Here is a 21950-nt window from a genome sequence, read left to right as displayed (position 1 = left end):
TCTACGGTGTGTCAAAAATAGCTAGGTATTTTCCGCGAAAAAACCTACAAGTGTCGATTTTTTATAATTGCATGATGATGAGCGTAAGTTGAATGCAGTGCCCCCCAAAAAGTGTTTTACAAATATAAGAGGAGTTCGTCTTACACACGGTCTTACATTTACAAAAAATCTGTAATCCAATAATCAGTTATAACACTAACCTACAAGAAAATAATTTAAAAAAATGGGTGAAAAGTGAGGGATATGTTTAAATTTGCAAGGGGGTGTAAGATATTCACTGCAAATGTGAAGTGCACTAATGCTTCATAAAAATTAACTACCAAACAATAATTTGTCGAAAATGGAAAAGCAACTGTCTGCAAAACAGATATCGGACTCGCTGCCGTATGAAAAGCATGTTATTTAACGGCAGATATTCGTAGATAGTTTTTACCTTATTGCTTTTTCAAACCAAAAATCTAAAACCTAAGCTATTTGTTAGGTCCATGTCATTGTACTAAAATACAAGATTTGATATTTATCTCTGAAGCACAATTAAAGGCTCTACTCGTTTAGTTAAGAGGTTGAAATGATACAAGTCATTTTTATCAATCAATCAATCAAATGTTCTCCGATTCTTTTAAATTACGAATATAAGTGCAGAAACTAACTAAATCAGATATGTAAGAAGAGAAAAAAAAACAATTAATTTGTTTTTCCTCTAATGACCTACCTCTGTTTCCATTTAAGTGCGATGACTTCATTATTATTGAAGTTTTTAATTCTAAAATAGATACACATTTTTTAAAATTTAGTTATTATGCATTTATAAAATAATAATATGTAATGACAAAAATATTTTTCATGCATTAGAAAAAAACTTAAAACAATTTTGGGACACTTATTTTCAACAATTTTTTATTCCCAATATAATTGTTTCTTCTTTTCCCGTTTGCTGCCGGATAGAATCCCTAATTTAGCCATTTCCAACAGAAGTAAAGTTGAGAGTAGAACTGTAAATTAAAAAATTGCACATGTGTAATCGTGTAATTGTTAATTTTGTTTTAATGTTTTTAATTTAACTTTAAAATACCCAATATCTGTATCTGCAGAAAAACTTGTCGAAGAAAATATCCAATTATAGATAACAGATTTATCATGCCTTTTCCTTAGTACTTGCAAAACGCTTCTATTTATGAGGTTTTTCCAACACGCAATATATTATTAGCATTAGATGACGTCACACATTTATAAGTTTGAAACAACGAGGGACTTGGGCACATGTTGCACTGAGCTGACAACTTAAAAAAAAAAAGAGTGACAGGTTAGGTTTCAAAATTGGCCCATGAAAGGGCGACAATCGCGAAAACTGCCCTTTTTCTACACTTAGTTGGTTGCTACATGAACGCGAGTTCGTTTCTCATTTCTGTGTAGCTTATATCATGTGTCACCATATCTTTGCAGAATCTTCTCATTATAAAGCGTTGTCAACTTAGCCACGTCCCTTGTCTCTCTGATAATAATTAGAATTAATTACCTTAAGTAATTTTAATACTGTTTTTTGTCCTCTCCCGCTAACTGTGTTTGAATCGTTTAATATCTCAGAGCAGCAAATATCGCTTGTGGAGACATTTAGATTATTAATAAGTGTACGTAATGGCTCAATTTTGTTATCGATATTGCATTAGGATTACAGTATACTAAAAACATATTTAAACAATAAAGTTGTATACTTTTATTTTTTAACTTTTTAACCTTATTGTCGATAGTAATTCCAATATTACTTTTTTGTTTGTATCTATTAGTCTCTGCTGTCGAAGAAACTTACTGCGTTATTTTTGTTTTATGGTTTATTTGCTCCTTGTCGCACTCCTATATTTCTCTGCGGAACATCGTTAATAATTATTTTGAAACCTCTTCTTGCGCAAGCGGCAATTTATCATTTTGATTGATCGAAAATGAATCTTTAATTGGATTAAACCAAATCGGAGTGCGGTAGGTAAATAATCGTATTCAATAAGAAGAATAACGTTCCATGACGGGCAATAAGCTATTGATTTTTTTTTGTTTTAAATGGCACTGAAAATTACTTTTTGGTGCCCATATAGGGACGTTGAAAAAAAATGTAGAGAATGGCCACTCAGTATGCGCGTGCGCGGTAATTTGAGATCTCATATAACACTTAGCGGCGTTTTGACAGTTTTTAGTTTAGATGTAGCATTGTCACGCCAGCATGTTATGAAAATATTTATTCATTTGTTGACAATTTAGGTTGTATCTTAAAAAGATAGGTTCACAAGTAAATCTAAACTTTAGTAATTGTTAGCACCAAAATTAATAGCATTATGCTAAGTAACAAACAAAGATTATATCGTATTATATCCTAGAAAATATGTTTTCATCCGGCATTGAAAACGATTAATAGGAGTAACAAAAATGTCTATATCAAGAAAATAATTGTGAAAACTAAATATATTTTGTGATGTGATTTTGATAGTGATCAATATCAAATAGAGCAATGTCTCTGCATTGGTATTCTTAGGTTAACTTTTGATAATAGATAAAGAGAGTCAACTTGACCGGAGCATTAGCAGGTTTGTTAGCGTTTTTTTGTTTTGGAGAGTTAGAACTTGAAAATTGATCGAATGCCGTTGCAATCATGGTTTTCAATATTAGTGTTGGTTTTCTATGTAAGATATCTTAAAAGTCTGTTTTGTACTCGTTCCAAACTCGGGATGTGGATGTTATAATTAGGATTCCAAATGACTGAAGCGAATGAACTGTGAACAAACGCCATCGAGTTTATTTTTATGAAGCCGACCATTTCCACTTGAATTTAAAAGTCCACTTTTCGTCCAGCGTTGATGTTATTAATATTGTTTGTTGAGTTTATTTTTCTAACGTTTTTGGCGAAAGAAGTGTTAAAGGATTTGTCGGCATTTAGGAGCAAGTGAATAATAATATTTAAACATTCAATAAAGGCGAATTAAGTGTGTGAAGATCTCTGTTTAGAAAGAATATGGAATATATTAGCTAATAGCTATATATATGTTAGGGTCATTAAAATATAAATCCACGGTTTTTTGCTATTTGGTTATGTCGAAATGTATTACTTTTCGCAAGTTCTGCAAAGAGAAACACTCTTGATGCTCTTTAAAAAGAAAAAATCAAAAGGTTAAGATTTTAAGAATTTGTTCACATAAACCAATAGGAGAGCAAAAACAATAAATTTTTTAAAATATTTCTCAAACAGACAGGAATTTTTCACTAAAATATTGGGCTCTCGAAACGGGAGCTACAATTGACGCAATGCTGACTTTTTTTTATAATTTTAAGGATAGGACCAATGTGATGGTCAGATCACTAATATGTCAAATGTGTTTAACCAAATTGCTGACTTGGGTGATATTAACTTACTGTTTGCTACTGCACTTTCTTTTCTTCTCAGCTCCTCCGTTTATGCACAGGTATAAGAGGTCATTAGTTCGCTGCCATTTATTATTCTATTTTTTCCTTTCATTTTATGTATTTTTTGTACTTTTTTGTTAAAAATATTTCCGAAATTTAATCACTTAAATACAAGAAATAATGTTAACGTCCAAGTCCTAATCGAACTCGAGATGTGACGTGGAATAACTTCGGATAATATGAAAGCAACGAAGCCACATATCTTAGAACCTTTATAAAACAAATCAGCATTAAAGGGGCCACGGAACGCTATCAAAAGGGCCCGACTAGATAAGATAGGATCAAGCGGAGCCACAATACGCAACGTATGATGTTTATGTGGTTTAATTTCCCAAAAGCTATTAAAATCCGGCCTAGCTAGACGGGCCTCTAATATGTCGAAGATCACAGTGAGACGCATAAAATTCATCAAAGCGGATCCCCGGAAAGGATGAAGGTCGGGACCGTAGCCGCAGCTTTAGCTCTATTACGCTACGGGGATGTATTAATGTCATTCGCACGCCAGCGCACTATGCAAACGTATTACTTTCTAATTTAGGCCTTACAATGGACGTTACGACGAAAGTTTCAGTAAAATTTGGCTACGGAATTCAATTAATTCATTTTGTTAAAAATAAAACAGAATTTGACCAAAAACATAAATATTCATTTGGAATATTCTTTGAAAGTGCTATCGCTATATTCAATTCCTTTCGAAAGGTAACCAAAAAGCGTACTTACTGGTGTGGTTGAGAATGTTTTTAATGTTGATATTTGCGAAATAGATTATGAGTTTGACATAAAGTTTTTAGGTAGGTACTTGACATTATAAAATAAACTATACTAATACTTTCCTTTTTCCTCGGCCATCAAGGCCACCTGACCTTAATCCCTTAGATTACTTTTTATGGGGAAGATTCAAAATTTTAGTTAATGCAGAAAGCATTGAAAACAGAGAACAACTGGTAGCTAGAATTATAGATGCCGCAGAAACTACTCGTGCTGATCTTGAGACAGTTGCCAAAGCTACCACTTCTATTCTAACAAAAGAGCTAGACTATATATACAACAATTGGATGGATATTTTGAACAACTAGTTCAATAAAATAAAATGTAAATAAATAAAAAATAGAAGGTTTTCTCTTAAATGTTTAAAGACCAAATGCTTGTAGCTCAGTTAGAATAGCGTTCCTGGTATATATTCATTTGATATTTTTAACTTGAAATCACTGCAGCAACTCCCAAGCAAAGGCAGTCATAGCAGTAAAGTAGTTGATCTGTTACACCTTATGAAAATTTTCAAAATAAATGAGATATATAAGAAACTGTCGGAATTAAATATAGGAAAAGTTGAAGGGACTTACCACGAAATTTTCTCAAAAAATGAGATGCTATATCGGATGTTTTCATTCCCTTCAGCACTTTCATGCAATCAACTTTTGTATAAAAAATTTTTCGTACTCTTTCTATGGAGACATAATTATATGAAAAATGCAGAAAGTATAGAGTCCTTTATTTTGTCAAATCCTTCCATCACCTGCCAAAAATCATTTGAATTTCAGAACGAATTTTAGGTTCTAATAAAAATGCCTATTAAAGGAAAATTCTTCGAACTTAAGATTCGGAATTCACGAGCATTTTAATTAAATCTGCTTACATATCGTCTACAGTTTTTATGGTGGAATTCCTACGCTATTTGCAAGTTGAAAGCTTATTTTGCCCGCGCGAGCAAAGAGCAAACTTTTCTTTAAGGACGTCATACCGAATCCATAAAACCGAGAGTTCTAAGGCTTTTCCTTATTTAACAGTCTGAAAAGTTTTCCATTATAATAGCGAAAAAGTTTTCTCCACGTGTTTTTTCACGAAAAATTTCGTATCAATTAATGTTCCGCCCGTGACGAGAACGACGAATTTTCTTTATTATACAGGGCGGTTCAAAAATATTTTGCTGAACCGAAGTTGGGAAACTTACGAGCGTTGTCGGTTAGTTTAATGTATTATGCACGGTATTTCAATAGCACTGGCGAAATAATGTAGTCCCGAAATGTTAAGTTTGTTTTTAAATGTGAAGCGCATCTATTCGTTGGAAGGAATTGCAATAAAGTATATTGTGCTTATTTATTAATACGGATTAAAGCATAATTTACGTAATAAGTGCAATCATAGCTAAATCAAAATAAATGTGCTAAAGTTTCGCCATGCATCTTGTTGGCTTCTTCAGAGCTTAACTGAAACTGATTCTCACATTTGTGACAGGTAAAGACCTGAGTCGCGGTTAAGATTGTTGGGCTTATAGATTTCTATAGATTTTCGGATTTTTCGTTGGAAGAAGAATTGATTACATGCAAGAATTTTGCATTGGAAGGTTCTGCTGAAATGTATTTTGTGTTGAAACGCTTAATATCTTTAATGTGGAAATTATTAGCTGAAGCTGAAGTAAGGTGTTTTAATTCTGGGTTCAGTGATTCTTACTGAGATAGTTTTACCGATGATTTTTGGGTCGGATGGTGATTGTTCTCTGTTTTCAATGGTTTCTGCATAATCTAAAATTTTAAGTCTTCCCCATAAAAAGTAATCTAAGGGATTAAGGTCAGGTGACCTTGCTGGCCAAGGAACTGCGAAACCTCATCCAATCCAGCGTGTATGTATGTGTAATGTGTAGTGTGTAATGTACAATTTTGAATAAGAAATTCTGTTACTTGTCGACCATAGTGAGGCGGTGCGCCATCGTGCAATATCGGTCTGTATCCGTAGTTTTTCTGTAATGAACCAATGTTAGGTGTGATTTTCTGTGGATAGAAATATCTAAGGATGGGAAGTTATTATTAGTTTCTAATTCGATGGTATATCGATCTGGGTTAGATTCTGTTAGCATTATGAGCTCAGGATTCCACAGTTAAAATATTGCCAATTATTAATAAATCTTTCAGGATATAGATATATTTTTTACCACACCCAGTAAACGGGTGAAGAATTTCCCTTGCTTTAATTTCCGTCAAACCGCTAACATACATCCGACATTCTCGTATTACCTCGGCGTATGTTTTAATTAAATCTCATCTGACGTTTTTGCCTTTTCTAATATGGCAGCTCAAGCTACCTACGTATCAACCCAAGGGTAAATATTAACCCTATTAGGAGTGGAGTCGACATGCCTAACATTAAAATTTCTGCTTGCGTGTGCGTGTGTATATATGTATATAACACGGATCATTAAGGGCAGATCAAGTGTGCGTACGATATTAAATCCGTTAGGTATTTATAATATGCCCACCTGCATGCGGCCGTAATATTTGCTGAATATCAGTTTATCCCTTAATTCCAATCTTCTATGGCTTTTGCGATATTCGTAAATATTTAAGGTAAATTCGAAAAAATGGAAAATTAAACTGCATATGTCTCAGATCTACAAAAAAAAAAACTAAAACAAATGTTAAGGCAGCCATGTTAAGTTAATGATTCGTTTAAATCCCGCATATTGCATTCCTTCAATTTTTCCCATTTGCAAAACTTGAATCTAAACCAACCCTCGATTTTTGCGTATATTTAAAATGATTTTTTGTTACCATATGTATGTATTTATTTATAGTAAATATCCTCATTGTCATTTCGCTCAAAATTATAGCTACGAGAATAATGTAATTAAGTTTTATATGTCGCTTTTCGTGGTTTCCTACTTCTTATAAAAAAAAACTTATACTATTACTAAAGATATTTTCAACCACAATTGTTAATATTTCCACCGAAAACGGAAAATTTATATAAAATACTATTTGTCTCAGTAATTAGCTAACTCGATATTTACGACGAATAAACTGGAACTAACCAACTCTGAGTTGACCTGTCTTCGAGCTGGTATTCATTTGTTCATTCGGCACTACACCCCCGGTATGGTCTGTCTCAATCTTCATCGTTCTGTCTTTTGCCGGCAATAAAACTTGAGTTCGATAGGTATTAAAGCACAGGACATTAGGGAAGGACTCTCAAATTTTTTTTGTTTATTTAGGTGCTACGCTAAGAAACAACAATGACATTAAATAAATCCAATAAATTAATAACGTACATAATAACATTTTTATTCTAAATGTCTAAATCTAATCATGTTTCACTATTAGAGTCGTCATTATCATCAAAATAGGATTTATGTTGTTCTCTATATAAATGTAATTCGTATGTTATTAATTACATTTTTCTACCATGATACATACTGTTTCTTAATTGCATATGAATCTAGGACTTCCAAAAGTTGCGCTTTTTTCTAACTGAATTCAAAAAATAAAAATAAAAAATCATTTTCTAACAAATATTCCTGGTATTCAGGTTTTTGAACTACATGAGGCTGGTGCTTTGCGTAGCAGACTTCTGTGGTAGTTTGCATTATCCTTGACAATCACACAACCAATTTTCAAAAAGTTCCGCACTTGCACCCTCATAATAATCCAAGCTGGAATCCTTAATATTCTTTGCAACTCAGCAAACAGTTTTTTTTTAAGGTAATTAAATCTCCAAGTGGCGTAATAACTTTTTCGAAACGCACATTAAAACTACACTGCACAACACTGCCACAAATGGTCAACACTCAAGAAATATACCTGGCCCACCCCTGTCTTCTCACCTAAGCAAGGATACTTTTTTTGTTAATGGCTTTACCCAATAACAATAGGTAATAACATTGTCAAAGTTTTATTGGGGATGGTCCGTCGAAAGCCAACGCGATGAAGATTGAGACTATGACTAAAGATTTTGCTGCATTTTCTTGGTTTTGTCCGCCGCAGACAAAACCGGATTCGAATCATTTTCGTAGAAAGTATATAGTTGGAGAGTGGTCTTTCTTCAAACTAAGTTGTATAGTTTTAGAGTAAACTTGATCAGTTGCATTGCATGGCGGTGACCATAGGAAATTTTTAGGTACTTTTTTTACGATTTTGCCGAAAATGCTGAGATGGCATGGTCAATGATGCATTGCTGCAGTTTTAGTGCGCCAGTAACTCGAAAGACGCAAAGTTTTCTTAGCTTAAAATCCTTAACCAAATAAAATGTAAAATTCATCTCTTAATCATCAACGGGAAAATTAAAACTAGGACTTGACGAAAACATTCTGCCATAAACTTTACATATTTTCGCTAATTGATAGTTGCTTGTTCAAAGCAACGGTGGCGCGTAAACTTGTCCCGTCTTTGGCTTCTAATTACTTACCCTCCGCCTCGCAAAGCAATTTCTTGGTACATTTTTCATCTTAATTGTAACCTAACCAAAAACCAACTTTGGGGCCGTCCATCCTGCACCTAAGGCAGCCACGTGGTGACGGCCGTAAATTAGCTTCACGACTGCAATAAACATTCCCGGCATAAATTACCTGCATTTTCGGATTAATTACACACTTCACTAGCAACTCCCGCGTTCTCAGCTCGGAATAGAGGAGGGCACAGTTTGCCTTCGGCATCGTATCCTCTTTTTCGCCTAGCGTTATTGCTCGAGAAGTCTAAAATGACAAAATGTACGTTAACCTATTTTTGTAGAGCTAAAGTAATACATTTAATATAAGTACAAAAAAAGCACTCCTGTAATAATTGATTCACTTAAACTGTAAGGCGAGAAATAGCGTTTTAATTCAACCTCTAAAGCTACAAGCTACTAGTATATTTTAAGGCAGTCGATCAAGTTTTATTTTCAAGTTTCAAGTTGTGATAGGTGTCGTTTCTTTGTACATATTTTATATATTTACACTGGAGTGTTCTATTTACTCTTCCTCATGCATGCTGGGAAGTAGGAATATTAATTGCAACTTATTATCTTTTTTGCAGGTCAACTGCATTACTTTGCCATGTAAAGCAAAATAGAGTGACGTTTCAATACGGGTTACTGAATTGTGCGAAAAGTTGAAAATAAATATCGTAAATAATACAAAGTTTGATAATTCTAACTTTTCTGCGGAGTTCCTTAACCCCAATCTTTACAATTTAACTTTTTAATAGCAGTTTTTAAACAAAACTTTAGACTTTGACCCACATTCTCAAAACTTTAATTTTAGGACTTTGTCTACCTGTTACTTCAACTTGTTTCGGAAACTTTTTGAATATCGTGTAAATCAGCAACTTTGTTTTATCCGCCTTTAGAAATTGATATAAAACTCATTCGTGGTTTTGGGGTGCGCTTAATACAAAAACAATACACGATAACAATTTCTTTTATTCGATAAAATTTAACTTACAACTTTGCCGATTAAGGAAGTTGTAGTCCCCGAATCACGAATGAGCCGACCACCAAAAATTAACTCCAAATTGAAAATCGAACTTGTATCCGTCGATTAGTTAATTCATTCATGTATCAGTTATAGTTTTAAAGATAAAAATTTAAATAAAAATATTTCTAACTATTAAACATTTGGAAACAAAAAATCCAAATGGGTACTATGGCTAATATTGAAATTTTTGAGTACTGTATGTGTATTTTGGAGTTCCTGCATTAAGAAAAAACTGTTTTAAAAAAGTGTTGGTGTTGTAAGTCTATTTTGGGGATAAAGTTTGGATTCGAAATTTAGCTTAGTACTTCTTGGGCTGAAAGTTAAGGGTTCTAGAAAAAGCCTAGCTAATAATTAAAAAAGTTTAATGTCTAACTTTTGCTATACAGAGTGAAATAATTAACAAATGAATGTTTTTTACTAATTTTTTGAATATTATTAAAATAAAGCGAGCCCGGCTTGGGTCGCCAAAGCATGTCGTGTATGTCGTGTACTACGGGACTCCTAAATACTTTTTTAGAGATAAAGAGCGTGGTGGCATATATTTACTATTCGAAAATTACACAAAACACTGTGAAAAACGTGTATTACGCACGCACGATGCCGGTTTGAAGTGATTATTGTATTTAAGCTTTTCACCGTATGCCGTTTTTGCGTGGGACCTATCAGCTGCCTAAATTATGGTTTTGTTTGGATGTACCATATTTTTATTTTCAAAAGTATCGTGGGAAATAAATATTAAAAGAGTTGATTGCGGAATTTCTCACATTTTTTACCATCACAGTCCCTAAAACTGGTAAATTGAAAGAACAAGTAACCTATTAATAATAATGTAAATAATTGCAGTGTATAAAGAATTATTATCATTTCATTAGGATGTTGCCAAAATTAATAATTTTAATTTTAGCAAAAGTATGATTTATGATTTATAAAAGTGCATTTTTTATATGCATTTTAATTAAAACATTAATTTTGCAGTAGCCATACCATAGGTCTGTCGCCTTTAATTCAATATTTGTTTGCTGACGTTGTTGAATTCAACAAATGCTTGCTATAGCTATTTTGGAACATTTAAAAAACTCGAAAAAATTGAAAATAAGACTCTGTTCCGTTCCCATTGGTACGCCCTGTAAACTAATTACTGTCATAAATTCTGTTAACCTAAATTATATTTCTTAGAATGAACAAGAGAAGTAGTAGAAGTAGTTTTAAATTTTATACTTACATTATGTAGCTCACCGCAGTTACATGTTGTGAATTTTAAAACTTGTAATGTTTGAAATGGATTTTTATGGAACCAACATATCGCGATCTTGAAAAAAAAGTCATATCAGTCGATTAGTACAAATACAAAAGAAATATAATACTCAGCTAAAAATGAAAGAAAACTGACAACACATATTTTTGAAAAAATTTTTAAGTTATTAATTACTTAATGGTCAATTTAATTCAGTTTTCAGCTTTCCATTATTGACATGTGTTTTTATAACCCCAATGCGTATAGACCCGAATAATCGGCAAACTTGTCATGTCATATTTTTTCAACAAATTCCTGCCGATTGCCAGATAACGTTTATAATGTTATTAAAGCCGACGAAAAACAATGCGCAATATCGCTATTAAATTCACCTCCGTCAACCCGTCAAGATCAAACAAAAGGTCATGTTGAATATAATATTTAATCATACGTGGGGTTGTTGACAGTGTTCTCCCGATCCCAGCAAAGCAAACAGCAAGGAGCTGTGATGTGGTCTGCGGCAACCTTCATAAGCTTCCTTTTAGTCAGTCCGTCATTTCGGGCGTTCCCCGCAGAAATCCCATGTCGGCAAATCATATTAAGTGTTTGATTATTACCTCAAACATTGAGGTTAAATCTTTTTATGGTTTCGCATCATGGCAATATTTCTTCCAACCGTATTTTCTTTTGTGCTGCTTAATCTAGTCATCAGTATTTCCAACGAATAGAATTGAGTTGAAAAGATTTTTTATGAATTCTTCTTCTAATAAAAATTTTAGTGAAAACCACAAGCTCCATTCGATGTCAGAGGTAGCAGTGCCATGTTTTATTTTTTGAGACTGTGGAGGAGCTATACGTCTCGATTAGTGCCCTTGAAATATAGTCGGGCGTTTAATCCTTTACAATCCCACGAGTCGATTCATTAAATTTACGTTAAACTGTACTTACAAGTTCTCCGGTTCATTTGGTTGAGAACTGCGTAAAACTGGATTTCAGAAAAGGCTCTCGCCCTATAATCCTACCGGCATTACCGATTTTATGCGAATTTAACTACTCCTATATAAATTTTAATACAAATATTCCCAAATACTGGTTCGAGGAGATTAATTGTGAACGAAATCTCTTCTTAACTAATTTATTTGGACTAAGGGTACAAGTTGTGGATGTCCGCAAATCAAATCGATGGATGTTCCGTTAGTTTTAAAATTCGTTTTTTCTGCATGGTATGTAAACAAATCCCTTTGTCTAAAAATGTTCGTGGAAAAAATCAACTTTATGGTAATAAATAATGGATAATAAATAATAAAAATTACATGAGGAGTTAGCTAAAACGGTGTCTCAAAGTATACCGTCTTGACTTTTTACGAACCGTCCCCCAAAAATGAATGACGACCTTCTTACATATTGTTACTGGGCAAACTCAACACCCTATAATTTATCCCGGTAAGGGTCAAAAGACAGGCTAATATCACTGACACTGTTGAATCACCCGTTTTATCGTGAGTTTCAAAAAATCTTCCTAGTAATTTATCACTAATTTTTCGGTTATGTCGGGTCGACATTATTTGAGATACAGATCAAATTATGAAAATTGTGAATGAATATTTGTTAGGAAGAGGATTAAATAAACAAGAATCTTCAAAACAAACCTGCCTACTTTCAAAAACTCCAATATCCTTGATAAATGACAAAGTTAAATGTATTTTTTTAAATGACAGGAAAAGCCGGACTGGACAATTGTGAACAAGATTTATAAGGAAAACATTTTATTTTCATTTTTTTTTTAAATATTTAATCAAACTTTAGCATAAACTGCAAAGATTTAAATTCTGCAAAACAGATAAAAAAAGTGGGCACTTGGAGATCTCATTATGTTTAGGAAATTAAAAATTATGTAGCAGATATATAATTTACCCCGATGAAACTTGGTTCCATACACACGATGCAGTAAACGATGGATTGATTCCAGTAAAAACTATCAGACAAAAGCATCTTCAAATAAAGGGAAACGCGTCATCATAATTCACGCTGGATGAGAAGATGGATTTATTTCAAAATTAATTTAATTAGAAAGAAAGAACATAGTACAACACGTTTTATGACATTTCCATAAAAAATAAAGTAGAGCCCATTATGATTAATCTTAATGACAACTCTGATAGTGAAACAGAATTAGAATTAGACATAAAAACGTACTTACTCAGGTAGTTATTTATAATAAAATATTTATAATATTAAGTGTCATGTTTTCTATTTTTTTGGTAATAATAGTATTATTTATATAAATGGATTTAGATTTTTTTGTGTTTTCTTCTTAGGGAAAGAGTGTTCTGCTTCATGTTTCATGATCTTCCTTTGCAAATAGAATATCTTTTTTTTCTTAATTTAGTTCTCACACTACTAAATAATTGGTTATTTTTAATCGCATGAGTGATTCGGTTACCGGATACAGGGCGAAGATCATCAAACAGCGCGTTTTTGAGCACACACAAACCAACCAAATTTTGATAAAAAACAAGGTTGAACAACACGAAATGGTTTTCGGAATTGAGTCAAAAATTATTTTTCGACACCATAATTGGCCTAAGATCACATTCTGGGGTCCAAATCGTTACCACAGTGGCATGGGTAAGTCCCTCACAACATTTAATTACGTTAATTTAATAGCTGCCGCTCTAAAAAAGTAAGTCGCTGAAAAAAAAAAACTTTGAAATACAATCCACTAGGCAATCCAACTAAAGCGCTGTCGAGGAGCACTAAACTAAACGTCTATATTCTGGCGCAGAATACGGACTGGTCGAGTGTTCTATGGGTGTCGGCACGTTATTTCAATAACTGCCGTCAAATGCCAAGACAAATTTCAGACAAAGTATACCTATGTAGAACACGGATAAAAAAGACAATACGAAGCACTGGATTTGAAACACAATTTTAAACACGTTGGTCGACGAATTTGGACATTTTGTTTAGCGGTACTTTTGATGAGCCACATTGTATTGAATCATAATGTAAAAACCGTTAACAAATGTCTTACAATTCATCATAATTTTGTTCAGTCAAAACAACTGGCAATCGCTCTATTCTCACTGTCTCAAATGCAATAGGACTGGTCCTATAAAACCTAACCTTATAATCTTATTCGACAAATAGATTTAGACGGTGGTAGTTTATCTCTGTCAAATCTCTAACGGCGAATATATACAAATATTTCAGAGGTTCATTGAACTGACAAGAAAATAGCCACAATATGGTAGAATTTTGTAAACACGTTACCCGATATTTTTATCTTAGTTAAAAAACATTTATTGACTATAGAAACATGCTTAAAACACTGACTAAAATGCTTAAATCTAAAGATAGAATTAACGATGGTTTCTTAAAGTACTATAAGGACTAACCAACTCCAGTAAAAAACCGATAAATGATTTTACCTTTTCGGACGTTGAAACTCGCAACCCTTTTGAGTAAATTTAACATGTTGCGTTCCCGTTTATGTAAGGAGAAAAATTGTATTTTAGAGTATAGGGAGTAGAAATAACTGATTTGCACTGTTGGAGAAACGTTCGAGGGTTCGAAGTTTAGTTTACTTTAGTTTAGTTTACAGTAAACAGCACCATGTTCTGACATAATTTTAAATACTCGACATGACACTTCTAATGAATGTTTAGCATATACAAGGTGGCGAATTTCCACAGTATGCGATAAAACGACGCAAAGAGATACGACGAACGTCTCCTAATTACAAATCGATACCTTTCAGCGGTTACTTACTTGACTCCTTACAAAGTGCGTCAAGGACTCGAACCAGTCATTTTCCTTCTATTAATATTCCCGTAATTAATTTCGGAGTGCGGCTAATTTCGGCTTGCGTGTACCGAAGATAGCTCCGCGACGGTCTTTATGGCTTTTAATGAGCGGTTATTAGGATCGACTGCCGCTTGATCAAATACACCATGCTCTCCATTTATAATTTATTCATTTACGACGTAACGATTTGATTTACCTAAAAAAGTGATCGATTTCCACGAGGGTGAGCTAATGGTTATCAATGAGTCGGTATTTAGGAAACACTCTTCTCTTCGCTTGGTTTTTTTTACTTGAGGGACGTTGTTTCGGTGTTTGAATTAAATGTTTTATATAAAAATCATATGCCGCTGCATGTATTATATATGTTTTAAAGGTACAGCTTAAAATCCGGCAGGGTGTAGAATTACTAGGTATGGTCTGTTCATAGATATAAGACAGTAACCAATTGCTTTTGAATGGGATTATCCAAGGGTGGTCATTAACATACAATGCAACAAGATTATTACCTAAAGTTTCAGAATTTAAATTCAGGTAAAATTGTGGTCCGTAAACGAAAATAATTTTATACCTACCTGTGTTTAATATTCTTTGGTTTGGTATACCGCTTAGTTTAAGTTTATTAGTAACCATTCTTACGATAATAGCGATAGTGATACTGATATATTATGTGAATAATTCTTCTTCTTTCCTTAATTCGTATCAGTTAGTCACTTTCTTATGTCTATGAACAGACTTTACAAAGTGATACGGAGCTTATACACAGCTAAAATTTTTGTATTCAATGTTTTCAGAAATTTTACAGGGTGTTCGGTAAATTTTGTTCTATATTAAAAAATGTGGTGGGCCGGCAGAAGCCTTCCAGGGGAGAAAATATTGCACAAAAAAAAGGCTTTTTTCTATAAAGTGTTTTATATTTCGGTTATTTATGATTTTAAGAATTTGAAGCATATTGGTAATATACTTTAGAATTTTCTCTATTTAATGGTACAAAAAAGTTTTACAGAAGTTTTATGGATTGTTGCCGGGAAGGATTTCTATCGGAGACTGCAATTCGTTTAATAGTTATGTTAATTATTATTTACAATTAAATGGTGGGAGCTGGGGAGAACTTTATAAATTCTATGGATATTCCTCATTGATCTTCATCTTCAGAAAAAATTTCAGTCTTTGCGAAGCAACGTAGGTATTTTAAAAAAATGAAATCGAGAATTTTTGAGGGACGTCACGATATTCATGAAAATTATAAATTGAGAATAGTCACTAATGATGGACGGTGCTGCAGGTGTACCTCGTTACAACAACGTCGTTGCTACTAGTGCGAATGCAGTTCCTTGTGTTAACAACACCACCACGCACATTCGACTTAAAGATGAATCAGTTGTTAATAGAAGCGCTTACCGCTTATCCTTAGCTGATAGACTAATCGTTCAAGACATTGTTAAGGATCTACTAGCCAATAACATCATTCAGAAAAGTGAATCGCCCTTCGCCAGTCCGATCATTCACGTCAAGAAGAAGGAGGGTTCCTACCGGTTATGTTGTGACTATCGTGAGTTGAACTCGGACCGTTATCCATTACCATTAATAGAGGACCAACTTGACCGTCTCGGTAATACAGCTTGTGTTGAATCGTGTGCGAATTATGCAAAATATGTGCGAGTCTATTGTATCTCAGAAGATGCTTCCGCCCAAATGTAGAAAGCACTATTCTATTGAGACTAAGGAAGTTATAAACAATGTTTATTTGAATCTCATTGAACGTGGTACCAGCAAGCAAGCATCTTTAGAAGAAACGGCCACATTGACGAAAATTCCAGCATCAAATGTATGGAAAATTGCGAATAATCCCAACAACGATCAAAGAGAACATCTTTGGTTCCAGCAGGATGGTGCTACATCCCACACAACGCGTCGTCCACGAAATCTTCTTCAAGAAATGTTCCTAAACAAAGCGGTATCTTTACGGGGTGATCTTGGCTGGCCGCCACGTCCGCCTGCTTTGTCGCCTTGCGACTTTTTTCTTTGGGGTTACCTGAAAGCGAGAGTTTTCACACATCGTCCGCGGACTTTGGAAGAATTAAAGGCACCCATAAGACAGGACATGGCCTCAATTCACTAAGAAATGATCCATCGGGTAATGATTCGCTTCCGCTAGAACCTACAAGAGTGCATCGACAATAATGGCCGTCGTTTAAAAGACATCATTTTTATAAAATATCGTTCCTAAATGGCATAAAATGTACATTTCAAAAATAATTTTAAAAAAATTTTTGCTTTATGTAGTTTGGTTTGTATTAAGATCCCAAATAGTTACCTATCTTTTTGCCGCAAGTGTTTACTGTTTATATATTTTACTAATAAAACTATATAATTACTAGAATCATTATATTATTTTACTTAATACTATTTTCGATTCTATATTCATGTTTTGGTGATCATCCTTCAGATCTTGTTTTGACGGTATTTTATCAGTATGCCTGAATTTCTGTAATCTTGCCAAAAAATCATTGTCTTAGCCCAAACCAGTTTACGTGAAACTAGAAACGGAGCAAGTACTAACCAAAACTGTATAGTACAAAACGTATTTGGGCAATTATTTCGGTGTACGAATGCGACCAAAGTGCGCTCTTATAATAAATTGTCTTTCCGCAGAAACGTACTATTTTATATCGCCAAAGTCATATTTTATTAATAAAACCGCATTACCCATTCCGTAGTGTATACAATTACCAAGTCACGGACATCTGTTTCTCGATAGGTCTGAATAACAAATGTGATCACTGTTAAGACCGAATAACGATCATTTGATATTGTTAAATGTGACATTAGCATGCTGTTCCGATAACGCCGATGTCTTTTTGAGGTAATATTATTTTATGACATACAATTTTCGTGTTGCCTGGAAGCGACATAATTGCAACTATCGTTATATGATAATGATAGGAGTAGATCTCCTCTGTTAGAGAATTCCGTTTCGAACGTATATTTCACAACTTTTTTTTTCGTAAAATGACAATATTGTAGATTAAAGAAGCATCTACAACATATTGTTCTGCAGACATCTAAATAATATTTGTAAATAGTGAATTAATTGCCTTCCCGCTCTTTTCGCTTTCAAATTTGGTGGATAAAGTGATGTTTTCTTCTTAACCGCGAAAGCTGAGATTTTCTTTTATTTTAGGATTACGTCAAATAATGTTTATCTTGCATTTGTTTTGTCCTAGTTCCGAAAATCCCTATATTTTTACCCTCGTGAAATCACCGGAACAAATATTTGCCGCAAGTAAAAGGATTTTAAGTATCATTAGACCTAACGACATTTGAAATTTATTGTAAAAGTTCCCAACTACTTCACTCGAGAGGCTAAATTGTACATCGGTCGGTGAACATAATGGACTGGTATCTACCTATTCATAATGAATGAGCCAAGAAAGTTAATATGTCAATATAAGCGAGAAAATGAATGATTTATGACTTTGTAAAATAACGATTACGCCATATTAGTGCAGAGGTAAATGGATGGTAATTTCAAACTCCTTTCAATTTGGGCTCATCTTCGCGTTACTTCGATTTAACCAGCCGTTCTACAAATATTAACGAGTCGATTCGAAAATAAAAGGGGTGTAATTTGCTAAATTACTATTTGAGGATGAATACGAGAACCGTTAAAATTTAATGATAAAATTGGATTGCATTCCAGCTGCAATCACTGTGCTGGTAATTACGTATATTCAGTTCGTTGATTTATTTAGCAGATTTTAAAATCATTCGGGTAAATAGGAAGAAAAAAACTCTAGTTTCCATAAGCTCTATTCAACTTTTGGTTCAATTTTAGCTTTGGTTTCCTACGGATTATGTTAGGTTATGAAATCGACTTTGTATAATTTTTATTTTGGAATAAAACGAATATTGGTCCCATTTCCGAGCATGCTATTTACATAATATGTAAGAAAGAAACTGATGGATATATTACATCCACTTACTTTGGCAAAAAGGAACCCGAAATTAATTACGTATATCTACCCAAAATTATTATTAAATTTTATCCTATCCTATTGACGTGACTGATTACTGACAATTTTTTGATTTTTTAATTTGGTTCATTTTATTTCATGTACTTAAAGTACCTACGTCAATTGAATACAACTTCATTTTTAACTTTGAAGAAATCCCAAAAGGAATGTAAATTTGAAAAACGTGCCATTTTATGTTTCTTTTTATTAAAACATTATTTTGGTTTAGCTCTTTCCATTGAATTTTAAACGTCGGCGATAAATTAGTATGAGTAGTACAGTAGCACCTGTTGCAAGTCACTTTTGACTGGAAATTTTGAGTGTTCATTTATGTTCCCTTTTTTCTAGACCGTTTTTCTACAACGGAAAACCTTAAAGTCATTTCGCTTCGTTCACTATTATAGTAAAAAAAAAACATACGGGTTCAGCCCACACACTAAAATTATACTAATTTACAACACATCGCGAGGCACGAGCAATTTCGTGATAATGAATGTAACTGAGACTTGTAATTACCGGGGGGGTTGCTGTTGTGACAGCTTGCACCGCGCTTTGCCTTGCTAGCTGGTCGCGTTACTCTTGTCACGCACGTCGACTTATGTATGTGAGATTTTGTGTAATCCAAATTCGCTGTTGCTCGAATAAAGTTTAAAATTTTGGACTTGCTTGTATTATCAACTTCGTGCCGGTGACAAGTTTTACGCTGTTCATTCGGAGTTAATAAAACAACCGGCAAAGTTCGCTGTCGTTTAGTAAAGCAAATTAAATAAAATTTAGTTACGAACCGACTAAAGGTCGGAAAAAAGGGCAAGACACTACAAATGGGACAACTTGAGAAAAAAGAACTAAATATTTGCTAAGAAAGGAACTAATTTGATTATTTTTTAATTTAACCTCATTTTTGTCCTACTGTAAAATCTCTCCTGAAAATAAATTCCAATGTTTTTACAATATCTTGTAATTATTACAGTTGCGTATAGTTCTTATCCTAATCCTAAATCGTAAACTAATCATCAGATATCAATATTTCCTAGTAGCATAGGCTGTTTGTCAAAAGACATCAATGTTATTCAAGAGTAAAGTACCTTTAAAATTGACAATATCGAAAAATGTTATTGCAAATAGCTGATCAGAACTAAAAACATTGAATTTTATTTTCAATTTTAGAAATGTATTTTTGCGTACAATTGCAATGCAAATTTTACTGAATTCGTATAATTAAATTTTTTTAATGTAAATGGATTTAATTGGAGCATTTAGCAACGTTATTCTTAGCGAAATTGCTTTCCGAGAAAAGAGTTGTGATAGGCTCGCCTTTTGCGTTAATTGGGCAAAATGTGACGGTGGTCCTGGCACGGGCTTACACCGGCATTGAACTCTGCCACGTAGCATGGCAAAACCGTAACTTTAAGTAAAGCAGTAAATTAATTTATATTTTCACGAATTACCGACTCGTTCTGACATCCACGTCCAGTTACGATATTCCAGCTTTTAAAAGGTCGATAAGCAGAGTTTCGTGAACTGCTGCATGCCACATAGAACTTTACTATCAAATAGAGACGCGTCAGATCCAATCGAACTCTATCAAAATGTAATCTTCACTTTCTCATTTTTATATTTCCTTTGCTTAAACTGATCTCTTTGAGAAGTGCTGACTTTTTCTGCTGCAAATAGGTAAGCTTTTTTTTTTTTCATAGAGCTAAACAATAAGCAATACATGCAGGCTTTCATGATTAGTGTTATTTTCTATCACGTTGTCAATCAATAGAATTTGGGGAAATAACAAATTTTGGGTGGCCCACAGTTCCACTGAAGGAACCTGAATATATACGAACAATTGAAATGGAGATTTTTGCGATTGTTTTAATGATTCGCCGGCACTCCGGGATAGAATCGTCGATTCAAGGGCCCCACTCAAACACTTCACATTAACCAAAGCAGCAGAGCTTTAAACCAAGGGAAAGGAGATCAATTAACGACGGCGGTGGCTTCCTTAGCGGCGGTAGTCTTACCCTCCGCCGACTCGGTATTAGGATTAACTATGTGACTAAATGAGAAATCCATATGTAGATTATGACTTAATGCGCTGGGTGCGATTTCTACCGACAAATCCTTATTACATTTCATTATTGTATTTGCGGAATATGGTAATTTTCGTTATTATATCGATATGTGCGAGAAATCTCCATTTCAATAACAAAAGGTGAATTTTCTACTCGAATAGGAATTTTAACCCGAATGAATATTGAGGGAGTGGTATAAGGTATGAGATTTTTTACTGACATTAGAATGAAGAAGAAAAGAAATTTCTAAGTTTCACATAAAAATAGCTATAACAATATTTTTTTAGAATGTTCTTTATTGGACTAGTCAAAACTAACCCAACCTGTTTTTTCTTTGATTTTATAGATAGTCAGGACGATTTGGAACTTGTGTTTTTATATTGTCTTCAATTAACATCATTGAACTCGCTCTGTGCTGGAATGTAGAATGACAACGACGCTCAATGGTACAAAGTGACTGTCATGTGGAAAATATTAGATAGCTTACAGATCATAAAATATTTTTGCAAAAACATCTTAAATTATCTTTGCGTAATGTGGAAGGTAGCACACAAATGTCATTGATGTATTGAGGTGAGAAGAATTTAATATGCAAAGTGATTTACTGTGAATAATGTGATCGATATTTACGGAGGACATAGAATTGTTCTGAAAATTGGGTTGTTTAGGCTTTTGCCCTTTTTCAGTAGATCTAAAATATTTCTTGAATGAATCGATGTTGCCAGTTTTATCGAAAAATATCAGCGTCATTCAAAATTTTATATAGGGAAAACTTATATTATCGGATTTTTGAACACAAGGTGAATTTTCTATTGAATAGAAATTTTTGACCGAAGGGATGATTAAGGAAATTAGTAAAAGTTGAATTATTAGAAAAGGGTACGGTGAGGGTGCTAACCTGACTGCACTATTTTTTATTACATCGGACTGTGCTTAGGATATGATATTTTTCACTGACAGATATTTGACCTGACCAGTTTATATTGAAATTGCAAATTTCTGAGTTTCAAATAACAATCCTATTAAGGAGATTCCTTACTTGGACTAACCAGTCCGATAGTTTCGTTAATTAGGCAAATCTAAGTTTATTTTTAATTCCTGAAAAATGCGATCAGAATGATTTTGGACGTTTACTTCGGTTCTGTGAATACCATCTTCGCTGG

The 21950-nt window shown here is 33.6% G+C and overlaps 1 protein-coding gene across 5 annotated transcripts in view; it reads left to right on the top strand.

Annotated features, from left to right (window-relative positions):
• LOC132703142 (myelin transcription factor 1) overlaps positions 1–21950 on the top strand; it is a 456348-nt gene that overhangs the window by 176218 nt on the left and 258180 nt on the right. The window lies entirely within an intron of this gene.

The sequence above is a fragment of the Cylas formicarius genome, unplaced genomic scaffold (genome assembly GCF_029955315.1).
Source record: "Cylas formicarius isolate icCylForm1 unplaced genomic scaffold, icCylForm1.1 PGA_scaffold_6__28_contigs__length_40554024, whole genome shotgun sequence".
NCBI lineage: Eukaryota > Metazoa > Arthropoda > Insecta > Coleoptera > Brentidae > Cylas > Cylas formicarius.
The sequence above is the reverse complement of the archived record's forward strand: the minus strand, read 5'-3'. Positions and strand labels throughout refer to the sequence as shown.